This window comes from Carcharhinus amblyrhynchos, chromosome 6, assembly GCF_965287045.1.
Source record: "Carcharhinus amblyrhynchos chromosome 6, sCarAmb.v2.hapA, whole genome shotgun sequence".
NCBI lineage: Eukaryota > Metazoa > Chordata > Chondrichthyes > Carcharhiniformes > Carcharhinidae > Carcharhinus > Carcharhinus amblyrhynchos.
The window spans coordinates 52,063,533-52,086,283 of record NC_137329.1 but is presented as its reverse complement, the minus strand read 5'-3'; the positions used below and the strand labels follow the sequence as shown (position 1 = coordinate 52,086,283).

Here is a 22,751-nt window from a genome sequence, read left to right as displayed (position 1 = left end):
ACCTACTTGCTAGCTTTTTGAGATTTTTTTCACTAAAACATCTACATCCCTCTATACTTCTCTCTCCATTTAGATAATAATCTGCCTTTTGATTCCTCCTACCAAAGTGCATGACTTCACACTTCTCCACATTAAATTTCATTTGCTAGGTTTTCACCCAGTCACCCACTCTATCTATATCCCATTGCAGAATCATAATATCCTCATCATGACATGCCCTTCCACCTATCTTCGTATCATCGGCAAATTTGGAACCTTTCATTCTGTTACTTCCTCCAGATCATGAATGTAAATAATGTGAACAATGCAGGGCCAAGAACTAATCTCTGAGGTACTCTCCTAGTTACATTTTTCCCACTCTGAAAAGGACTCAACTTTTCTAACTCTGTTTTCTATGTGCCAGCTGGTTTTCAATCCATGGTAGCACGCTTCCTCCAATTCCATGGGCTTTTATTTTATGCACTAGCCTCGTCAAATGCCTTTTGGAAATCTAAATGCATTACACCTACAGGTTCCCCTCTATCTATTCTCTCTGTTGCATCCTCGAAGAATTTGCGTAAATTTGTCAAACATGATTTACCTGTTCTAAAACTATGTTGACTGTTGACTAAATTTGATTATAGTCTGCTTTCCTAAATGACTAGCTAATTCCTCTTTAATTACTGATTCCAACATGTTGCTAAAAATAGATGTTACATCAACTGGCCTATTGTTCCTTGCCTTCTGACTTCCTCCTTTTTTGAACAAGGGCATCACATTGGCTGTTTTCCAATCTTCTGGCACCCTCCCAGAATTTAGTAATTAACCAATGGATTCACCATCTCTGCAGCCACTTCCATTAAAACCCCAGCATGCAATTCATGGGTCCTAGCAACTTATCCACCTTTAACCTCTGAAGTTTCACTAATACAATAACCCCAATCACAAGGGAGAGTGTAAGTTCTACCATTTTTTTTTCAAATCAACCAATCTGATAATTTAGGGATATTTGCTATGTCTTCCACAGGGAAAACTGATGCAAAAAATTATTTAGCATATCTGCCATTTCTTTGTTTGCTGTTATCAATTCACCCACCTGGTTCATCTTATTTATCTTAGCTACCCACTTCCTATTTATCCATAGAAACTCTTTGGCTGGAATCTTACCACTGTGAATGCCAGCAGTATTTTCCTATCCCACCACAGTGAATAGAGATTTGGCTGGTCACCAAATTTCCCGACTTTTCTCCTGCAGAAGTGTGGTGTGAAGGGCAGATAAGATCATGCCCTTACTGCTCGTTTTTAATGCTGCATTCAAATTTCCTCTCAAAATTCATTTTCTCCCTTTATATGAGTTTTTTACTCTTTTGCTGCTAGGTCCTAAAACATTCCCACTCCTCTGGTCTACCTTGCCACTTTGTATATCCTGTTTTTCAATTTAACATTATCCTTCACCTCCTGTGTTAACTATGGATTTTGTCTCTTTCTCATGGAATCTCTCTTTGTGATTGGGATAAACTCCTGCTGAGCATTTTGGACCAACCATTTGAATATCTGCCACTGCTCAGCTACTGACCTGTATCTTAGTTTACCCAGTTCACCTTAGACAACTCCTCCCTCATACCATTATTATTGCCCTTATTTCAGTTGAAGACATTGGTTATGGGCCTATGGTGTTCACCATCAAGCTGTATCTGGAATATTGTGGGCACTACTTCCTAGGGGGTCCTTAACCACAAGATCCCTTATTAATCCTTCTTCATTACACAAAATCAAATTTAAAGTAGTCCGAAGCTGGGTAGGTTCCATAACGTATTGCTCTAAAAAGCAATCCCTGATACATGCCACAAATTCTTTTTCTATGCTACCCTTGTCAGTTTGGCTTCTCCAGTTAATATGCAGATTAAAATTTTCCATGATAATTGCAGTTCCCTTCAAATATACCCTTGATATTTCCCTATTTATGCTTTGACTTCTTGAGAGATCACACTTGAGGTCTACAGACTACTCCCAGCCTTGTCTAAGCTTTTCCTGCTATTCATGATTTCAACCCAAACTGATTTTACATCACTATCTGCTGTCATTATATCACAGCTCAGCACTGCTCTGAAACCTTCCAAGATTAAATGCTATCCCACCTCCTTTCCCCCTTGGCTTGTTCTCTTGGAACATTTTGTACCCTGTAATGTTGAGTGCGCAGTCCAGGTCATCCTGCAACCACGGAGCTAATACATCATGCACATACGTTGCAATTGGTATTATCAATTCATCCAAATTGTTGCAAATACTTCATGCATTCAAATAAAGTACGTCAAGTTTTGATTTTTTTTACAGTTGTTTAGAACTCTGGATTTGCTCTGTGTTACATATTTTTGTTCATATTTCATGCCCCAGCCTGTCACACCATGACAGGCAAAATCCCCCTCACCAAGCAGTGCAAGTAGTCTCACAACACCAGGTTAAAGTCCAACAGGTTTATTTGGTAGCACGAGCTTTCAAAGTGCTGCTCCTTCATCAGGAGTGTGAAGAGTTTGGTTCACAAACAGGGCATATCTGGACACAAGCTCAATTACAAGATAATGGTTGGAATGTGAGTCTTAACAGGTAATCAAGTCTTTATAGGTGCTGACTATATGAGTGGAGAGAGGGTTAAGCACAGAATAAAGGGGTGTGAATTGTCTCCAGACAGGACAGTTAGTGAGATTTTGCAAGCTCAGGCAAGTCATGGGGGTTACAAGATAGTGTGACATGAACCCAAGATCCCAGTTGAGGCCATCCTCATGCACGCGGAATCTGGCTTTTAGTTTCTGCTCAGCAATTCTGCGTTGTCATGTGTCGTGAAGGCCACTTTGGAGAAGGCTTACCCGAAGATCAGAGACTGAATGCCTTTAACTGCTGAAATGTTCTCTGACTGGAGGGGACCTCTCCTGCCTGGTTATTGTCGAGCGGTATCCATTCATGGGACACAGGATCTGCTCATCTTATGTGAGAATACCATCCACCAGGTAGATGGTACATAGTCTTGCGATTTGGCCAACGTTGTCTACCTGATACGTTCCAGGAGGGACGTCCCAAGGCATAGTACATTGGGGAGACCATGCAGATGTTACGACAATGGATGAATGGGCACCGCTCGACAATTATCAGGCAGGAGTGTTCCCTTCCTGTCAGGGAACACTTCAGCAGTTATGGCCATTCAGCCTCTGATCTTCAGGTAAGCGTTCTCCAAGGCAGCTTTCATGACACTTGACAATGTAGAATCGCTGAGCAGAAACTGATAGTCAAGTTCCGCACAGACAGCCTCAACAGGGATCTTGGGTTCATGTCACAATATCTGTAACCCCCACGATTTGCCTGGGTTTGCAAAATCTCACTAACTATCCTGGCTGGAGACACTTTACACCTCTTTAACCTGTTTAACCCTCTCTTCACTCACATTGTCTGCACCTGTAAAGACTTGATTACCTGTTAAGACTCTCATTCCAACGATTATCTTACTATTGAGTTTGTATCTATATATATCCTGTTTGTGAACTGAACTCTTCACTCACCTGACGAAGGGGCAACACTCCAAAAGCTCATGCTACCAAATAAACCAGTTGGACTCTAATCTGGTATTGTGAGACTACTTACTGCGCCCACCCCAATCCAATGCTGGCTAAGCAGTCACAGCATAAGCTGCATAAGAAGCAACAGCTTCCAGCATGGTGGTAAAAGCAGGAATCTGGGAGAAAGTCTTGCAACTCTTGCTAAGTGGCTGTGTTTGGCATATTGAGTACGAGAGACGTCAGTTCTTCTTCTGAGGAAACTACTCAACAAATTTTGGATATTCTTTAGCCTTATGCTTTTGATCTTTGATAATTCAGTAGGGGTTGCAGATGGTCAGGGTGCAGGGGTTGGAGGGTACAAGTACACAAGGAGTGTGGTTAATCCAATGAACTATCCGCACTGGGGCCTGGCTAAGACTGCAATTCACAAAGGCAACATGTAGCGTTCATGGATAATGCTCAAGGCTCTTGCTGACGACTGAGCAGGGAGTAGAGGGTTTGGCATTATTGTTACTGTTTTTAAAATTCATTGTACAGGACATGACCATTGCTGGCTGGCACAGCGTTTATTGCCTGTCCCTAACTGCCCTCCATCTCAGTGGACATTTGAGAGTCAAGCACATTGTTGTGGGTCTGAAGTCACGTGTAGACTGGACCAGATAAGGATGGCAGATTTCCTTCGAGGGACCTCAGTGACTCAAATGGGTTTTTCTGACAATCATCAATGGTTCAATGATCATCATTTGACTTTTAGTTTTTTATTGAACTGAATTTGAACCTGAGTCCCTGCATTAAAGAAATGGCGGAGGTGATAGTGGATGCCTTGGTGGTTATTTTCCAGACGTCGCTGGATTCCGGGGAAGTGCCGGATGATTGGAAAACGGCTAATGTTACGCCGTTGTTTAAGAAGGGTGCCAGGCAAAAGGCGGGGAATTATAGGCCGGTTAGTTTAACGTCTGTGGTAGGTAAAATGTTAGAATCTGTCATTAAGGAGGAAATTGCGAAGCATCTTGAAGGGAATTGCTTGATAGAGCAGACACAGCACGGTTTCATTAAAGGGAAGTCGTGTCTGACAAATTTACTGGAGTTCTATGAGGATGTGTCTAGGGCGGTGGATAGAGGAGAGCCGGTGGATGTGGTCTTTCTAGATTTTCAGAAGGCGTTTGACAAAGTACCTCACAAGAGGTTACTGCAGAAGGTCGAGGGACATGGAGTTGGGGGTAGGGTGTTAGCGTGGATAGAGGATTGGTTGTCAAATAGGAGGCAGAGAGTGGGGGTCAACGGGTGCTATTCGGATTGGCGGATGGTGACTAGTGGAGTGCCCCAGGGGTCGATGCTGGGGCCTCAGCTTTTTACCATTTATATAGATGATCTGGAGCAGGGAACCGAGTGTAGGGTGTCGAAATTTGCTGATGACACCAAGATTGGGGGAACGGCAAATTGTGCGGAGGGTGTGGAGAGTCTGCAGAAGGATCTAGATAGGCTGGGCGAATGGGCCAGGAAATGGCAAATGGAATTTAATGTTGGCAAGTGTGAGGTGGTCCACTTTGGTAGGAAGAATGGCAGGAAGGACTATTACTTACGGGGCGAAAAACTGCAGCAGGCGATGGTGCAGAGGGACCTCGGGGTCCTTGTGCATGAGTCGCAAAAACCCAGCCTGCAGGTGCAGCAGGTGGTCAGGAAGGCGAATGGGATGCTGGCCTTCATAGCGAGGGGGATTGAATATAAAAGTAGGGAGGTCTTGCTGCAGCTGTATAGGGCATTGGTGAGGCCGCAGCTGGAGTACTGTGTGCAGTTTTGGGCGCCGCACCTGCGCAAAGATATTTTGGCCTTGGAGGGAGTGCACAGGAGGTTTACTAGGCTGATACCGGAGTTGAGGGGGTTGAGCTATGAGGAGAGGCTGAATAAACTGGGCTTGTACTCGTTAGAGTTTAGAAGAATGAGGGGAGATCTCATTGAGACGTATAAGATGATGAATGGGATGAATGGGATGGATAGGATAGAGGTGGAGAGACTCTTCCCGCTCAAAAAAGACAGTAGGACTAGGGGGCACAGCCTCAAGATAAAAGGGGGGGCGGTTTAGAACGGAGTTGAGGAGGAACTTCTTCACTCAAAGGGTGGTGAATCTCTGGAATTCTCTGCCCGTTGAAGTGGTGGAGGCTGCCTCGCTAAATATTTTTAAGACGCGGGTTGATGGGTTTTTGATAAGAGAGGGGATTAAGGGTTATGGGGAGAGGGCGGGAAAGTGGAACTGAACAGCGACAGATCAGCCATGATCTTATTGAATGGCGGGGCAGGCTCGAAGGGCTAGATGGCCTACTCCTGCTCCTATTTCTTATGTTCTTATTTATTTCCTATTTCTTATTATTAATCCAGTGTCAATACCACTACACTATTGCCTCTCCAGGAGGAGCTTTGAAACAGGAGTTTCCTTTCATTTCTGTTGAAATTGGGCTTTATGTTGCATATCTATTATTAGCAGTGCCCCCTTGACACAAAGTGGCACATGCAAATTCATTACTGTGTGGGCAATCCATGTCATCTTTGTGAATTAATTATAAAAGGCAGAACCATAACAGGGTAACAGGAGGCCCAGAAAATTTTCTATATAAAAGTCCCAAGTGTTACCAACAGACAGCATATAGTCCATCTCTTGGGTCACTCAGGCACAGGCCACACTGAGGAAGAAAGACTGGCAAACAGGAATGGTGGTGGCATAGTGTTACAGTCACTGGACTAGTAATCCAGAGAGCCAGGGTAATGCTCTCGGGACCTGGGTTCAAATCCTACCATGGCCAATGCTGAAATTGTAACTCAATAAAATTCTGGACTTAAAAGGTCTAATGATGACCAAGAAACCATTGTTGTCCTTTAGGGAAAGAAATCTGCTGTCCTTATTTAGTCTGACCTATACGTGACTAGTGAGCCTTTCAGCAGCCAACACAGAGAGAAATCAGCCTTTGACTGGACAAGCTGCTTCACAGCATTTTAGGTGGCACAATGGTTAGCACTGCGGCTTCACAGCGCCAGGGCCCAGAGTGTGATTCCAGCCTTACAGCACCAGGGACCCAAGTCTGATTGACCTTAGGTGACTGTCTATGTGGGTTTCCCACTGCGTCTACGTAGGATTCCCCTGGATGCTCCAGTTTCCTCCCACACTCCAAAGATGTGCGGGTTAGGTGGATTGGTCGTGCTAAATTGCCCCTTAATGTCAGGGGGATTAACACGTGGCGTTACAGGGATAGGGCCTGGATGGGATTATTGTCAGTGCAGGTTCAAATGGACCGAATGACCTCCTGCACTATAGGGATTCTGTGAAGCAGCCAGTTAAATCACCTGCTCTGCCCCTATTCTGTATAATAGACTATCCTAAATTATGGCATTTCAGACCATCATTTCGGATAATTATGAAAAGAAGAAGCACGGCTGGGAATAAAAGTTCTGAACAGAGATAGTTCTGAAAAAGTTCTTTACTAAGATAAGGTACGATTTGGCCCAAGTGGACCGGGAGTAGCTACTTGCAGATAACATTGTGTCAGAGCAGTGGGAGGCCTTCAAGGAGGAGACAGCAGGAGTGCAGGGCAGGTATGTTCCCATAGAGTCAAAAGGTGAGACCAAAACCAGAGAATCTTTGGTGTCAAGGCACATAAAGGTCAGGACAACAGAGGAAATAAAGAAGCTTTTAGCAGATACTGAGGACTCAGTACAGCAGAATCTCTAGAGGAGATTAAAAGGTGCAAAGAGGCATGGGCAACCTAAAAAGGAAATTAGAAAAGCTAAGAGAGTGCAAGAAGAAACTTTAGTGGGTAATATGAAAAGCAAGATAACAATTAGGGGAAGAGTAGGGCCAATTAGGTACTATATAGGTAACCTGTAAGTGGACCCAGTCCTCAATACATTGTGTCAGTCTTCACAATGGAAAAGGACAATGCAGATAATGACATACAGGGTGGAGGACTGTGAAATAGTCAAGGAAATTCACAGAGAGAGAGAGAGAGAGGAGGTACTAGTAAGTGGAGCAGCCTTAAAGGTGGATAAATACGCAGTCCCAGATGAGATGTACCCCAGGCTGTTGAGATTCTCAAGGGTGGAGATATCAGGACACTGGCAGTAATTTTCAAATCCTCTCTAGCCACAGGTGAAGACAGCTAACATTGTCCCATTAATAAAAACCAGAAGTAAGGACAGACCAGGAAACTATAGGCCAGTCAGTCTAATCTCGATGGTGGGGAAGTTACTAGGAAATGCAGCAGGACAGGATATATCTACACTTGGATAGACACAGATCAATCAGTGATAGCATGGATTTGTTAAGGGAAGTTCATTTTTGATTAATTTAATCAAATTTTTTGAGGATAAGGAGTGTTGATGAGAGAATACACTTCATATGGTCTATATGAATTTTAACAAGGCTTTTGATAAGGCCCCTCACGGTAGACTGGTCAAGAAAGTAAGGGCCCATGGGATCCAAGGCAAAGTGGCACACTGGATCCAAAATTGGCAAGAGGCAGGAAGCAGAGGATGAAGCTATTTCTCTGACTGGAAATCTTTTTCCAGTGGTGTTCCACAGGGCTCAGTGCTGGGGTCCTCATTATTTGTGGTATACATTAATAATTTGGACTTAATATAAGGGGGTATGATCATGAGATTCATGGATGACACAAACATTTGCAGGATGGTAAATAGTAAGGAGTATAGCCATAGACTGTTGGAGGATATCAATGGACAGGTTAGGTGGGCAGAGCAGTGGCAAGTAGAACTCAATCTGGAAAATTGAGAGGTAATGCACTTGGGAAGGCTAACATCGTAAAAGATTAAATGATGAATGGTCAGTCACTGAAAGTACTTAAGATCAGAGAAAATGCTTAACTATAGGTCCCTGAAGGTGGCAGGACAGGTTGATAAGTTGGTTAAAGAAGGCATATGGGATACTTGCCTTGCATAGAGTAAGAGCAGAGAGGTCATACTAGAACTGTATAAAATGCTGGTTGGTCCAGAGCTGGGGTACTGTGTCCAGTTCTGGTCATCACATTACAGGAAGGATGTGATTGCACAGGAGAGGATATAGAGGAGGTTTACCTGATTCTGCCTGGCTGGAAGATCTGCTGTGGAGATGCCAGCATTGGACTGGAGTAAACGCAGTAAGAAGTCTCACAACACCAGGTTACAGTCCAACAGATTTATTTATCTGTAAAGACTCGCATTCCAACCATTATTTTGTAAATTGAGTTTGTGTCTTTATGTGCCTTGTTTGTGAACACATCTCCCACTCACCTGACGAAGGAGCAGTGCTCTGAAAGGTAATGGCTTTTACTACCAAATAAACCTGTTGGACTTTAACCTGTTGTTGTGAGACTTCATACTGTGGAAGATCTGAGCCATGAGGAAAGATTGGATAGGCCGGGGCTGTTTGCCTTGGAGCAGCGAAGGTTGAGGTGCGACTAGATAGCTGTGTATGAGATTGAAGGGCATAGATGGCGTGGATTGGAAGGCACTTTTTTTCATTAATAAAGGAATCAATAACCAGTGGACATAGATTTAAGGTAAGAAGTAGCCTGCTAAGAGAGGGAGTGAGGAGAAGTATTTTCACCCAGAGGGTGATCAGAGTCTGGGACTCACTGCCTGACAGGGACGTTGAGTCAGAAGCATCTCATAACATTTAAGAAGTTTTTAGATATTCACTTGCACTTCAATAACATAGAAACCTAGAAAATAGGAGGAGTAAGCCATTTGGCACATTCAGGGCTATGGGCCAAGCACTGCAAAATGGGATTACTGTCATCAGATCTTTGTTGACATGATGGGCCGGATGGCCTCCTTCTGTGTTGTAAATGTCTGTGAACCAAAGAATGCATTTCAATAACCTCCAACAGCGCCTTTATAAAATCCATTGTTCCACATGCATATAACCACCCTTACAGCACAAAGAGAGACATAAGATGAAACTTGTTTCCCACCATACCAAACATTTGCTCGTGATTCTAATGAACTCCAATCCATCTTCACTACCTAGCAACAAGACAATCAGGCTCCTCGTGATCCCTTACCAGCTTAAGCCCAGAGAAAAGCTGGTTGCTTTGACAGCTGGCTGCAGTTACAAACCAAGGAGGAGATGTCAGCTGCAACTTTTAATAACAAATACTTGTAATGATCAGGTGACTACATTCCTCTGTTGCACCTGTTATGCACAAATGCCAACACCTATTTACTTTTCAATGAAATCACTCCAGCCAGCTCTACAAAAGAACCAAATGGTTTTATTAAAAGTTGATGGTTACAGTGAAAAATCAGTCCTCAACAGGTTAGCAAGGCCTTTATAAAATACAGTGCCAGCAGTCAGCTGTGACTGAAGTTAGCCAAGGATATTATGGTATAGGACTCACAGCATCACTCCACAGGAGGATGTTAAAGGATTTGTGAGGAAGGGATATCTTTCAAACAGGCTGGCTGCACGCTGTGCCCTGAAGTGCATGACTCACTTCCCATTGTTCCGCAGCGACTCATCCCAGTTCATTGCCCATAGTTTTATATCCTATTGAAAGTTTCTGTGGAGATGGAGTCTCCGTGGTTGGACGAAGCCAGGAGTTACTTTCATGAAAACAAAATGCTAGAAATACGCAGCAGGTCAGGCAGTATCTGTGGAAAGAGCTCATCTTGGAGGTAGATGACCAAGTCAACACAAGTTCTTACGAAACATTAATTCCATTTCTCTCTCCACATGCTGCCAGCTGGCTGAGTATTTCCTGCATTTTGTGTTTTTGTTTCAAATTTCCACCATTCATAGTATTTTGATTTTCTAATAAAGGTGCTTTCATTCATTGACTTTTTCCCTCCAGCTATTGATAAAAAGTCAGATATCAAGTGTACTCTTGCTAAAGTTAGATGTCCAGTATACTCACTATTGTTAAGAGTTACAGAGATCGAGTGTTTTAAAGTTTATTTATTAGTGTCACAAGTAAGCTTACATTAACATGGCAATGAAGTTACCGTGAAAATCCCCTAATCGCCACACTCTGGTGCCTTTGCGGGTACACCAAGGGAGAATTTAGCAAGGTCAATGCACCTAACCAACACGTCTTTCGGACTGTGGGAGCAAACCATTCAGAGACGGGGAGAATGTGCAGATTGCACACAAACAGTGACCCAAACTGGGAATCCAACCTAGGTCCCTGGCGCTGTGAAGCAACAACACTAACCACTAATCACCGTGCCGCCTACTGGAGTAGGAAGAGAAATATGCAACCTGTTCATGTATCCAGATGCTCAGCAGTCATAGCAGGGGGAACAGAGGATTCATCATTTCACCTCCCTGATCATGAATCTAATTCCAGGAACATGTGAATGCAGCACAGAACATTAACTGTAGATTGGCTCCTATCCCTATTTAAAAAGGGAGGTAAAGAGAAAACAGGGAACTATAGACCAATGAGCCTAATGTCAGGACTGAAGAAGTTGCTGGAGTGCATTATCAAGGATTTCATAACTTGGCATTTGGAAAGCAGTGGAATAATCAGACAAAGTCAGCATGGGTCTATGAAAGGGAAATCATGCTTGGTGAATTTACTGGAATTCTTTGAGGATGCAACCAGTCAAACTGACCAAGGAGAACCAGTGCATGTGATATATTTACATTTTCAGAACGCTTTAACAAGCAGGCTATTGTGTAAAGTTAAAGCGCCTGGGATTGCAGGTAGTGCCTCGAGATAGTAGGTTGGTTAGCAGATAGAAAGCAAAGAGTTGGCAGGCAGCGACCAGTGGGGTACTTCAGGGATCTGTGCTTGGACCCCAACTATTCACTAAATATATTAATGATTTGGAAAAGAGAACTAAGTGCATCATCTCCAAGTTTGCAGATGTTACAAAATTGGGTGGGAGGGTGAGCTGTAAGGAGGATGCAGAGATGATTCAGTGCAATTTGAACAGGCTCAGTGAGTCGGTATATGCACAGCAGATGCAATATAATGTGGATAAATGTGAGGTTATCCACTTTGGTAGCAAGAATAAAAAGGGCAGATTATTACTTGAATAGTTGCAAATTGAGAGAGGTGGATACTCTGAGACGTTGGTGTCCTCGTGCATCAGTCACTAAAAGTAAGTGCACAGATACAGCAGGCTGTAAAGAAGGCAAATAGTATGTTGGCCTTTATAACGGGAGGATTTGAGTATAGGAGTGGGAATGTTTTACTGCAATTGTATAGGGTATTAGTGAAGCCACACCTGGAGTATTGTATGCAAATTTGGTGCCCTTATCTGAGGAAGTTCCTTGTTGCTACAGAGGGCATGCAGCAAAGGTTTACCAGGCTGATTCCTGGGATGGCAGGTCTATCATGTGAGGAGAAGCAAAGTTGGTTAGGATTATATTCTTTGGAATTTAGACAAGTGAAAGGGGATCTCATAAAGTCTTATAAAATTCTAACAGGATTGGACAGGGTAGATTCAGAAAGAATGTTCCTGATGGTCAGGGAGTCTAGAGCTAGGAGTGATAGTTTAAGGATAAGGGGTAAACGTTTTAGAACGAAGGTGAGGAGAAATTTCTTCACCCAGAGAATGGTGAATGTATAGAATTCATTACCACAGAAAGTAATTGAGGCCAAAATGTTGTGTGATTTCAAGAAGACTTAGATATAGCTCTCGGGGCTAAAGGTATCAAGGGATATGGAGGAAGGCAGGATCAGGATATTGAACATGATCAGTCATGATCACAATGAATGTCAGAACAGGCTCAAAGACCTCCTAGTTTGTATGTTCCTATATCATAGCCTGATCTTCAACCAACATTTCCCTCCAGCAAAGCTCTCTTGTTGGGAATGCAGATTATACAATTGGCTATCAATTTTCCAGCACTGTAACAGGTGGAAATTCTGCCTGTTCTAAAATCAATTTTTTCTTTGTAGTATAAGGGTCTGACATATAAAGGATTATCATGAGACTCCGCATTACTGCCATAATGATATAAGAGAACATGTGACACATCTAGGGGTCGGTCTAGTGTTGGACAAGGATCTGTGCAGAAGCAAGCAAGGAGACAGCACTTCGCTTTAACCCTGTACTGTACATATGAATTTGTATTTACATAGTTAACAAATTATGAAGACTTTATTAAGACTGACCAAATGGTATCCAACAACATACAACTCATGGAAAACCCAGGACCTCAGCTAGAGCAGAAATTCAAAAGCTAGAAAATTAAAGGAGCAGCATTCTGACCCAACTGAAAACACCTTAAAGAAAAACTCAGAGGTTGATGGCCTGAGAGAAGCTCCATATCCAGATTGGAAGCAGGAAGCAGAAGCTAAACATCAACTGTGCAGCAAACCCCACAAGGCCATGCAGGCATTCAGTTTGAATATCCATAGACTAAAGGGTCAAAGGACTTAACAGGGGTGAGCTAAAGCTTTTAAATTTCAGGATGAAGCAAGTCCTGAGAAACCTTTCAATAAAGATGATCAAAGATTCCCATTTAAAATCTGTCAGTAAAACCAAATTCCTGAGATAGCACCTGAACACATGGCATCTGAACCCCTCAAAGTCAAAATAAATATGGGAAGTTAATCAACAACTCTGGACATTATTTGCAGATCACATAACATCACAAGTCAAGAATTCATGTTGAGCTCTTGGGGGACTTCATTGGACAGCGGTTCAACACGAGTTACCAACACAATAGTGATAGATTTAGATCGGCTAAAACTTGTATCACATCACCTTCACCCCTCACCCATTCCTAAAGCTTAGGAATAGGAATTTTAACTGTTTCTGTGATAAATTCTGTTCCAAGTTATTAACCACCACAGCTATGAAATTCTGGGATGCATTCCTTTTATTTTTAACTGGATTGGAAAACTGAAACCAGTTATCACAGAGATTCCCAAACTTATTTCAGTCACCTTATTCACATTCTTTAAAAAGTGATTCAGACGCAAACACCGACACTACAGACCCTGAATAATAAACAGCAGCTCCATTACAGAGCATGAAATCCAGATGAATTACTGTTGCTCTGAAAAATCACTACAAGATTCTCAACATAAAATTAACCATTTCAGAGGGGAGAAGTGGATTGGTAACAATTTTGGAAGGAGAGACACAAATACAAACCAAAAATGCTGGATAACCTCAGCTGAAACCTTCTGTAGAAGAGTTACATTAGACTCGACACGTTTCCCTTTCCACAAATGCTGCCAGATCTGCTGGGTCTATCCAGCATTTTCTATTTTTATTTTAGATTTCCAGCATCCATTGTATTTTGCTTTAATTATACACATCCGAAATAGACAGGCAGAGGCATCACAACCCCCATGAGAGAAAGGAGATTCAGTCATAGAGAAATACAGCACGGAAATAGACAGCTCTAATTCTCAGACAACCCCATGCAGTGAAAGATGGTGCATCTTTTTGTCTGTTGTTACAGTAAATACAAAGAAGCATTCATGGAAGCGGTGGCCCATATTATCTTGGCAGCAGGTTTTACCAAGTGTCTCAAGGGACAAAATGACCTACTCCTGCTCCTATTTCTTATGTTGTGGAGGCTGGCTTTGGCCCTAATTGCACAAAACTTATAAAACTTTTTAACTGTGTAAAAATATCTTTGGCAAGTCTGACAGTCTAGTGTGATCCACGGTCTCCAAGTCCAAAGGTTGTGAGCTCAAGAGCGAAGGAGATCAGATGGAACCGGCTAGTTTCAAAAGATGAGTTTCATTTCCAGCCGTAGAACCATAGAAATCCTACAGTGCAGAAAGAGGCCATTTGGCCTATCGAGTCAGCACTGACAACAGTCCCACCCAGGCCCTTTCCCCATATCCCTACATATTTACTCGCTAATCCCTCTAACCTACACATCCCGGGAAACTAAGGGGCAATTTAGCTTGGCCAATCAACCTAACCCACATATCTTTGGACTGTGGGAGGAAACCGGAGCACCCGGAGGAAACCCACGCAGACACAGGGAGAATGTGCAAACTCCGCACAGTCAGTGACCTGAGCTGGGAATCAAACCCAGGTCCCTGGAGCTGTGAAGCAGCAGTGCTAACTACTATGCTACCATGCTGCCAAGCCAAGTTAAAAGTTTATAAAACAGTTTCTCGTGGACGTACTGCCCCAGTGAAAGGAGCTCCTGTTCCCCATTTTGGTCTCAGCTATGCAGAAAGAGTATAAGGAAGATTGGAAGTGCAATAGTAATCTGTGATAATTCAATAGTTGGGGAATAGACAGGTGTTTCTGCAGCTGCAGACATGAATCCAGGATATTGTGTTGCCTCCTTGGTGCCGGTCAAGGATGTCACTGTACAGCTGAATTACCCCAAGGAGAGAGGTGAACATTGGCATGAATGTGGTCCTGCATTCAGAATTTAGGGAGCCAGGTAAGAAATTAAGAAGCAGGACCTCTGGATTACTCCCAGTGTTGCGGGCAAGAAGAGTATAGAAATAGGAGGATACAGCAGATAAAAGTATGGCTGGAAAGATGATGCAGGGGTGAGGGCTTTAGATTCTTGGGATATTGGGACCAGCTCTGGACTTGTACAGGATGAACAGTTTGTACCTAAATAAAGCTGGGACTGGGCTCATTGCAAGGCGAGACATTGTAATTACCTAAATGTAGATGGGATAGTAGTGGCACAAAGGGCCGAGAACGGCAAAAGTTCACAGCATTATGCTTCCAGTCCAACAAGAAAAGAAGCACAAGGGATGAGGTGGGCCAAGTGGATCAAGTGTCAGCTGGGGAACACTTAAGGGACAGTGATCAGTGCATCTTAAGGTTTAGGTTGGAAAGGGATAAGGAAGAATCCAAAATAAGATTAATTAACTGGGATGTGATATCTGAAAGGATTGGCAACCACCAAGTTTAGTAACTAAACAAACTATTTATTATACAAATAAGCTATGTACAGGGTGCAAGAAATGCACTCCCAACTTCAGTGTCAAACTGACTGGAAAAGCCCACAGGTTTCAGCCCAATTGGCCAACCAGGTCATATAACCTCAGAAAAGCCAACATCAATGGGGTAGGGAAGAGTCTGGGCCAAATAAATTGGAATACAAAGTTGGCAGGAAAAACAACAGCTGAACAGTGAGCTACAAGCAGAGTCAAGGAATATTCCCTTGGAGGGGGCTGGTTAAGACAAACAAATCCAGGCTTCCCTGGATGACAAAGAGATGGAAAGTAAGATAAAGAAGTAAAAAGTGTGCTTATACAACTGTCAGCTAGAAATTACATATGAGAATCAAGTTGAATGTAAAAGGTTCAGAGGAGATGTGGAAAAGTGGACAAGGAAAGAGAAAGAATGAAAAGTGACAGACAGCTAAGGTAAAAAATATCCCAAAGTCCAAGGACAGAATGGGGGTCATCAAATGAGAGGTGAGAGGTTGGGGTGGCATCCTAGGACAGGATGCTGGGGAGGGGGGCTTCCAAGCACAGGACAGGGGTGTTACATCCAAAGAAAAAGGTAGGATGGAAGGGGGGAGGGTTTGGTAGGGGAAGCACCTTAATGTGGGGGTAGGGGAATGTTCACAGGGAGGGAAATATGTTGTCAATGTGGAAAATGTAGTGGGGCAAAGTATAGACATTGGTGGTGGGAAGACGGAGGTAATGGGATGTGGTAAGATGACGGAATGTCTATGGCATGTGTAGGTCTCATCTGGATCAGAGGGGATATGAGGTTTAAATGGATCTTGGGAGTGGGCAAGATCAGGATGAACATGGAGATCAGAGAGAGAAGGCTTTGAAGGATGATAGGGAAGGGTTTCAGGGTGGTAGGGCAAGATTCAATGGAAGGGTGAAGGTTGAAGGGGCTGAGTTACAGGACGAGTGTAGGTGGTGTTGGGAGTCAGTTTGGAATGTGACACACATTATCTCCATGTGAAGGCACACCCATGTCCACAGCTTCAATGTCCCATTGAAAAAATTGCTCAGTGGGAGGAGGGTCATCAGGTGGGCAGAGCTGAAGGTCAGCTCACTGAACAACTGAAGAAGAAACTTTATAAAATCAGCCTGGACAAGGCAAAGATCTCTATATACATTCCATATGACAGTGGAGAGAAGGGGCATATTGGGACCTGAAGGCTTCTAACACATTGCTCATAAGAGCCTCGGAAAAGAGCAATGCCTCCATGCGGAGAGATGATTCAGGGAGATATAGATCCCTAGAAGGGGTGTGTGTGTGTGTGTGTGTGTGTGTGTGTGTGTGTGTGAGAGAGAGAAGACAGAGTGTGTGTGCACATAGGCGATGACATTAGCAGTAGCAATAAACATCCATGAAATGCAATGATCAATGCATTTACAAAGATTCAAATCACAGCGCCAGGGACCAGGGTTCGATTCCCAGCTTGGGTCACTGTCTGTGTGGAGTTTGCACGTTCCTCCTGGGTCTGTGTGGGTTTCCTCCCACAGTCCAAAGATGTGCTGGTTAGGTGGATTGGCCATACTAAATTAATCCTTAGTGTCAGGGGAAGTAGCTAGGGTAAATGTAAGAGGTTATGGGTTTAGGGTCTCAATGGGCCGAATGGTTTCCATCTGCACTATAGGATTTTATCAATGAATGATTGTACACTCACGCCACCAGTGTGAATTTTTCTTACCCTATACTATATCTGGATGCTTCCCAGCACATATGGAAACAGCCTGCTAACTAACCCTAACCCCTTTATCTCTGATGCCTTTGGCGGTTGTCCTCTGGAGAGTCAGGGCCTGGAGGCCCCAGCTTTCCTTGGATCTTCCTGTCTGGGACAGCTGCACCCTTGGCAGTTTCAGAGGCTGAAGCTGATGGAATCACAGGCAGGGGGGACTTGGAACCTATGAATACCTTTGGAGAGTCCTGTGCGGAAACCCAAGGAGTGACTGCCAAATGCTCCTCCTCCTTTTGGGTGCCCGAGCTACCCTCCCCAATTCCTTGAGGAGAACATAGAACATTACAGCGCAGAACAGGCCCTTCGGCCCACAATGTTGCGCCGACCAGTTAAAAAACAATGACCCACTAACCTAAACCAATCCCTTTTCGTCCATAAAGGGACACTTAGAGGGGGGTTAAGGTGCATTACAGCGAAGAGTGCAGGTCTGAGCACATCTCCAGCAGAAACCGGGTGTTCTGCTGGACATGGTTCTCCAGAGAAACTTCAATGCACTCACATTTCAGAGCCACAGCATCAGAGACCACACAGACACATTCTCCCATCTTGTGGGTCACTTTGTTGAGGGTCTCTGACAGTCTGCCCTGAAGTTGTCCTGCACATCGCTGATACTCTAGCATTTTCTCCACAATGCTCTCAAAGGCAGACTCAAACTTAGCAGAGGCTGATTCTCCTGAAATCCTCCAAGTCTAAGAAGCCTCGGTTGACACCACCTTCCTCTTGCTGAGGACACATCTGCCATGACAAACAGGATGTAAGCCCAAACTAAACTAAGTCTATGAGCCACCAAGGAGAGTGTCTCTGGACTCTTAGAGGGTGCACTGTGGACAGTGTGACAAAGCCATCTTCTTCTGAGGTCTCCTGGGGCTTTGGGCTGATTTCAGGTGCACCTGCAAGGCACAAATGAGGATTTTTGAGGGAATATTTGTCCATTTGTCTTGTTAAGTGTAGTTCTAACAGAACACAGGGAGCTGGGCACCATCCAGCACTTAGCTGACACGGAATCCAGCACCCTCGACACTCAGTCACTCCACCACCAATCCACTGGGAGCTATGTGCTATGTGAACATTTTACTGCAACTCGTCCCGAAGGTTCTGTTGGCCTCTTTTGAGGAACCTCCTCCAAACCTGTGAGCTCAATTAGTTAGAAATTCAAGGGCAGCAGAGACATGGGATCAGCAGCATCTGCAAAGTTGCCCACTACTCAAACTATTTCCTCCTATAAACATCTGTAAAGCTGCGACAGAACCTGAGACAGTTACCTCACTATCAGCAGACCACATGGATTTCAGTAGGGCAGTAAGGTGATACCCCAGCACCTTCTGAAGGGATGGGCCTTGTCATCAATGCCCACATCCCACAACAAGCTGAGAGAAATGTTTAGGTGTGTGTATAATGGGTTCACTCACTCTACCAGCAAGGATCAAGTCATTCATGCATTTACTGTACAGCTGTTCCCCTGTGGCACTGACACCTTGGCAACCTCCTCCCAGGCCACTGTGGTGAGTTGGGTCAGCTTTTTACTCCCATCACTGGGAAAGAGAATGTCCCTCCTGTCTGAGTGCTTTTTAAATATGGTACTTGGACATGAGAGCGGGGTATGTGACTTCCTGCCCATCATGCAATGCAATCCTCCTGCATGGTCAGGTGTGCAAAGCACAATTCGACATGCTCACCCACCCAACTCTACAAACGGAGTACCTCCAACTTCCTGCTCCTGTCATTGGGCTTGGGCCGGGGATGCAAAATCCTGGCCTGGATACTTATCAAGCTGGAGGCAGGTTTGTAATGGAGTTCCCTAAGGATCAGTTCATAGAATCTCTACAGTGCAGAAGGAAGCCATTCAGCCCACTGAGTCTGCACCGACCACAATCCCACTCAGGCCCTATTCCCGTAACCTTACATATCTACCCTGCTAATCCCCTGATTCTAGGGTTAATTTAGAAGGGTCAATCATCCTAACCTGCACTTCTTTGGACTGTGGGAGGAAACCAGACCACCTGGAGGAAACCCACACAGACACAGGGAGAATGTGCAAACTCCATACAGTGACCCAAGACAGGAATCAAACCCGGGTCCCTGGCTCTGTAAGGCAGCAATGCTAACCACTGTGCCACCGTGCCAGCCCTTGTGTTGGGATCCTTGCTTTAATGAGCTAAACCCTGGTGTATAGAGCACAATTTCAAAATTTGCACATGATACAAAACATGGAAACATTGTGAACAGCGAGGACACAGACAATTTAGTGGAATGAGCCAACAGGTGACAGATTAAATTCAAAGCAGAGAGATGTGACGTGGTTCTTTTTGGTAGCAAGAGCAGAGATTGAGAATATATAGAAAAGAATTCTGAAAGGACAGAGAAATCTGGATGTACATAAGCTACTGAAAGTGGCAGGACAGGTTGACAATATGGTTAATAATGCATATAGTATCATAGGCTTTATTAATAGGGGCATAGGGTACAGGAGCAAAGGAGTTATAGTAAAACTTGTATAAGACACTAGCTCAGCCTTGGCTGGAATATGACATCAGTTCTGGGGGCTGCAAAGGCTTTGGAGAGAGTGCAGTAAACATTCACGAGAATGGTCCCAGGGATGAGGAACTTCATTCATGTAGATTTGGCAAGTTCAGGCTGTTTTCTTTGGAGCTAAGAAGGCTGAGAAGGATTAGATAGAGATATTCAAAATCAAGAGGATGTCTGGACAAAGTAGATAGGGAGAAACTATTTACAACCATTAAGGGATCAAAACGAGAAGGCACAGATTTAAAATAATTGGCAAACAAAGCAATAAGTGACATGAGAGGAAACAGTTTTCACATGGTGTGCAGTTAAGGTCTGAAAGGGACTGCCTGAGAGTGAGGTGGAGGCAAGTTCAATTGAAAGTCTCATTCTCTTTTGAATATCATCTGAAAAGCGATGTGGACATTGCTGGCTGGCCCAGCATTTATTGCTTATCCCTGACCACCCTCTATTTCAGAGGGCATTTAAGAGTCAACCACATTGAAAGAATCTCTCTACCTCTACCCTATATAGCCCCTTCATTATCATATGTCTCTATAATTTCCCCCTCAGCCTTCTAAACTCCGATGAGTACGGGCCCAGTCTACCCCCTCATCTCCGGTATCAGCCTAGTGAACCTTCTCTGTACTCCCTCCAAGGCCAATATATCCTTACGCAAATAAGGGGACCAAAACTGCACACAGTACTCCAGCTGCAGGCTCACCAGTGCCGTGCACAGTTGCAACAAGACCTCTCTGCTTTTATATTCTATCCCCCTCGCAATAAAGGCCAGACTTGCCCCTGGATTCTGAATTACTAGACCAATGACAATGCCGCTATGCCACAGCCTCCACTTTACAGGGTTATGAGAAGGCAGGATAATGGCACTAGGTGAATTGCACATTTGGAGAGTCAGTACAGGCACAAGGGGTCTCCTGTGTTGTAACAATTCTGTGATTCTGTCACTGAGTGAGTTTTACCCCCCCCCCCCCGCCTTTATTATGACCCAACTGAAGAAAAAGTGAGCAGTTGTCAATAAACCTCAGATTGTGTCCCAAAGCATACCCCAGCACACTGTAGGAACTGCTTCTATAATTCCTACAGCACGTCTGACCCTTCTTACTCCATTCTCAAAGCCACGGGGGGGGAGACCAAAGACAGCAAAGGTGAAATACAAAATTTCACAAAAGTTAGGATCGCTTCGACCCGTACTTTAGCAGACCATCATTTTACTACGTTGTGTAGTTTTCAAACAAAAACAAAAAGGTTAACATTTGAATTTTTACTGAACTTCAAAGCAGGAGATCTTCGCAACTTGTGACTTTGTAACGTTAGCGGCGATAACTGACAATCAGGTAGCTCTCGTTGAAATACCCCCAGAAGGGAACGAGACACAAACCAGAGCTAGCACAGCCCCAGCTAAAAAGGAGTTGGGGACAGACTGAAGGGAGATCACACAGACACAGAATCAAAGCAGCACGCTGCAGTTTTAAACCAGTAGCTGCCGGCGATGTTAGCAGCAGCGCGGCTAAGTGTGAAAGAAATGAGTGGTTTTATTTGAAGTCTTACCTGGCTGAGCACTCGTAGTGCTGCTGTTCTTGGTTATAGAATGGGGGAGTTAGTGCAGACTCCTCTCTACTGAGAGCACCGAATCCACCTCTCCCAGAAAGGAAACACAAGCCACTCAATTTGCAAAGCAGATTATTGCTGCCAATTTCCGGAAATGGGCCGTACAAACCTGGCAGCTAAAGACAAATATTCCCCCTCCGCGCTGAAACATTGTTTTAACATCTCAAGGTCCACACAACTCGGTACCTCAAAGACATGCACCTGTGCTACTTCCCCTGGCATTTTTAACAGCGGTCTGGAAATTTGCATTGGATTAGCATTCAAATTGGTTTAATATTCAAATTGCTTCATTAATTTGAGAATATTTATTTCTTGGCACGATTCCTTTCACCCTCAGTCACTTGAGCACTTGTTTATATCCCAAGCGACCATGAAAGTCACAGAGGGGGGAGGGAGATGAGGACAAAGGTTTGACCCTTTGAATTCTTTGACTTGCCTGCCTGTCCCTTTCACTGTCAGGTCAGATTACCCCAAGATGCTGGGGATATGGTTCGGAGTGGCTGGGACATGTGCCAAACACTGGGAGGAGCACACCACCAAGGTAAAGCAGAAACTGGGCATGTGGAAACAACACTCCCTCTCTATCCCTGGGAAAAACCTGGTGTGAGTAACTCTCTGTTTTAGTGTATGTAGCGCAGCTCTGGCCCATTTCCCAGTCCTGCCCAGCAGCAATCACCCAGATCACCTTCAAATTTACCTGGAGATCCAAGATGGATCATGTTCAACACCGTGCATAAATCTCTGGAGAAGTGAGGGAAAAATGTCCCCAGTGCTGCCCCCATCCTGCTGGCCCCTTTGCAGCTGCATCCAGCTATATGTAAGTCCTTGGTACGCAAACATAATTTTTGAGGTTCTACCTGTTCACAGTGTTGTGGAGGATGGGTCTGGCCACACTGCCAAGAAATGCTCCAAGTAGTTGGATCCTATTGCATCACCTGTTCCTTGTGGAGAAACTTACTCAGAAACATAAGGCGATCAAGCAGTGGTCAGCACGTAATGTCCTTGAGGCCCTAAGGGAAAGTGTCGGTGAATTCTAACAAAACTGTCAGTGTCATCTAGCAGCACGCCTCATCATCAGAACTTTCAAATAGGCACCAAGACCTAGATTGGCTGGCAATGAGAAAAGCACTCTCCATCAGATCCTTTATGCATACCTGAAGTCTCAGTGCCATCGCACGCTGCCCTCGAAGCAGCTGCGGGGGGGGGGTGCAGAGAAGGTCGCACATCTTCTTGTAGAATATACCTTTGCAAATAAGGTCTGGAGTGTAATGCAATGGTATTTGTCGAGGTTCACCCTGAGCAGCTCTGTGAAGCAAGGCCCTGTGCTCTATGGGCTGTTTCCAGGGATGCACACTGAGAGAAATATCAGCTGCTGCTGGAGGGTCATCAGCTCTGTGAAAGACAATCTTTGGTCTGCCCAAAACCTGCTGATCATCCAGTGGAAAGTTTTGCCCTCCATCGAGTGTTGCAGA

At 44.3% G+C, this 22,751-nt stretch overlaps 1 protein-coding gene across 2 annotated transcripts in view; it reads right to left on the bottom strand.

Moving 5' to 3' along the window:
- The window catches only part of LOC145343922 (EF-hand calcium-binding domain-containing protein 4B-like), a 163,623-nt gene extending 141,942 nt beyond the window's left edge, over positions 1-21,681 (bottom strand). For both annotated transcript variants that reach the window (XM_080190456.1, XM_080190455.1), the window contains exon 1: positions 21,220-21,681. The gene's annotated coding sequence lies outside the window, so the exon portion shown is untranslated. The remainder of the gene's footprint in view (positions 1-21,219) is intronic.
- Positions 21,682-22,751: the final 1,070 nt, after the last annotated feature.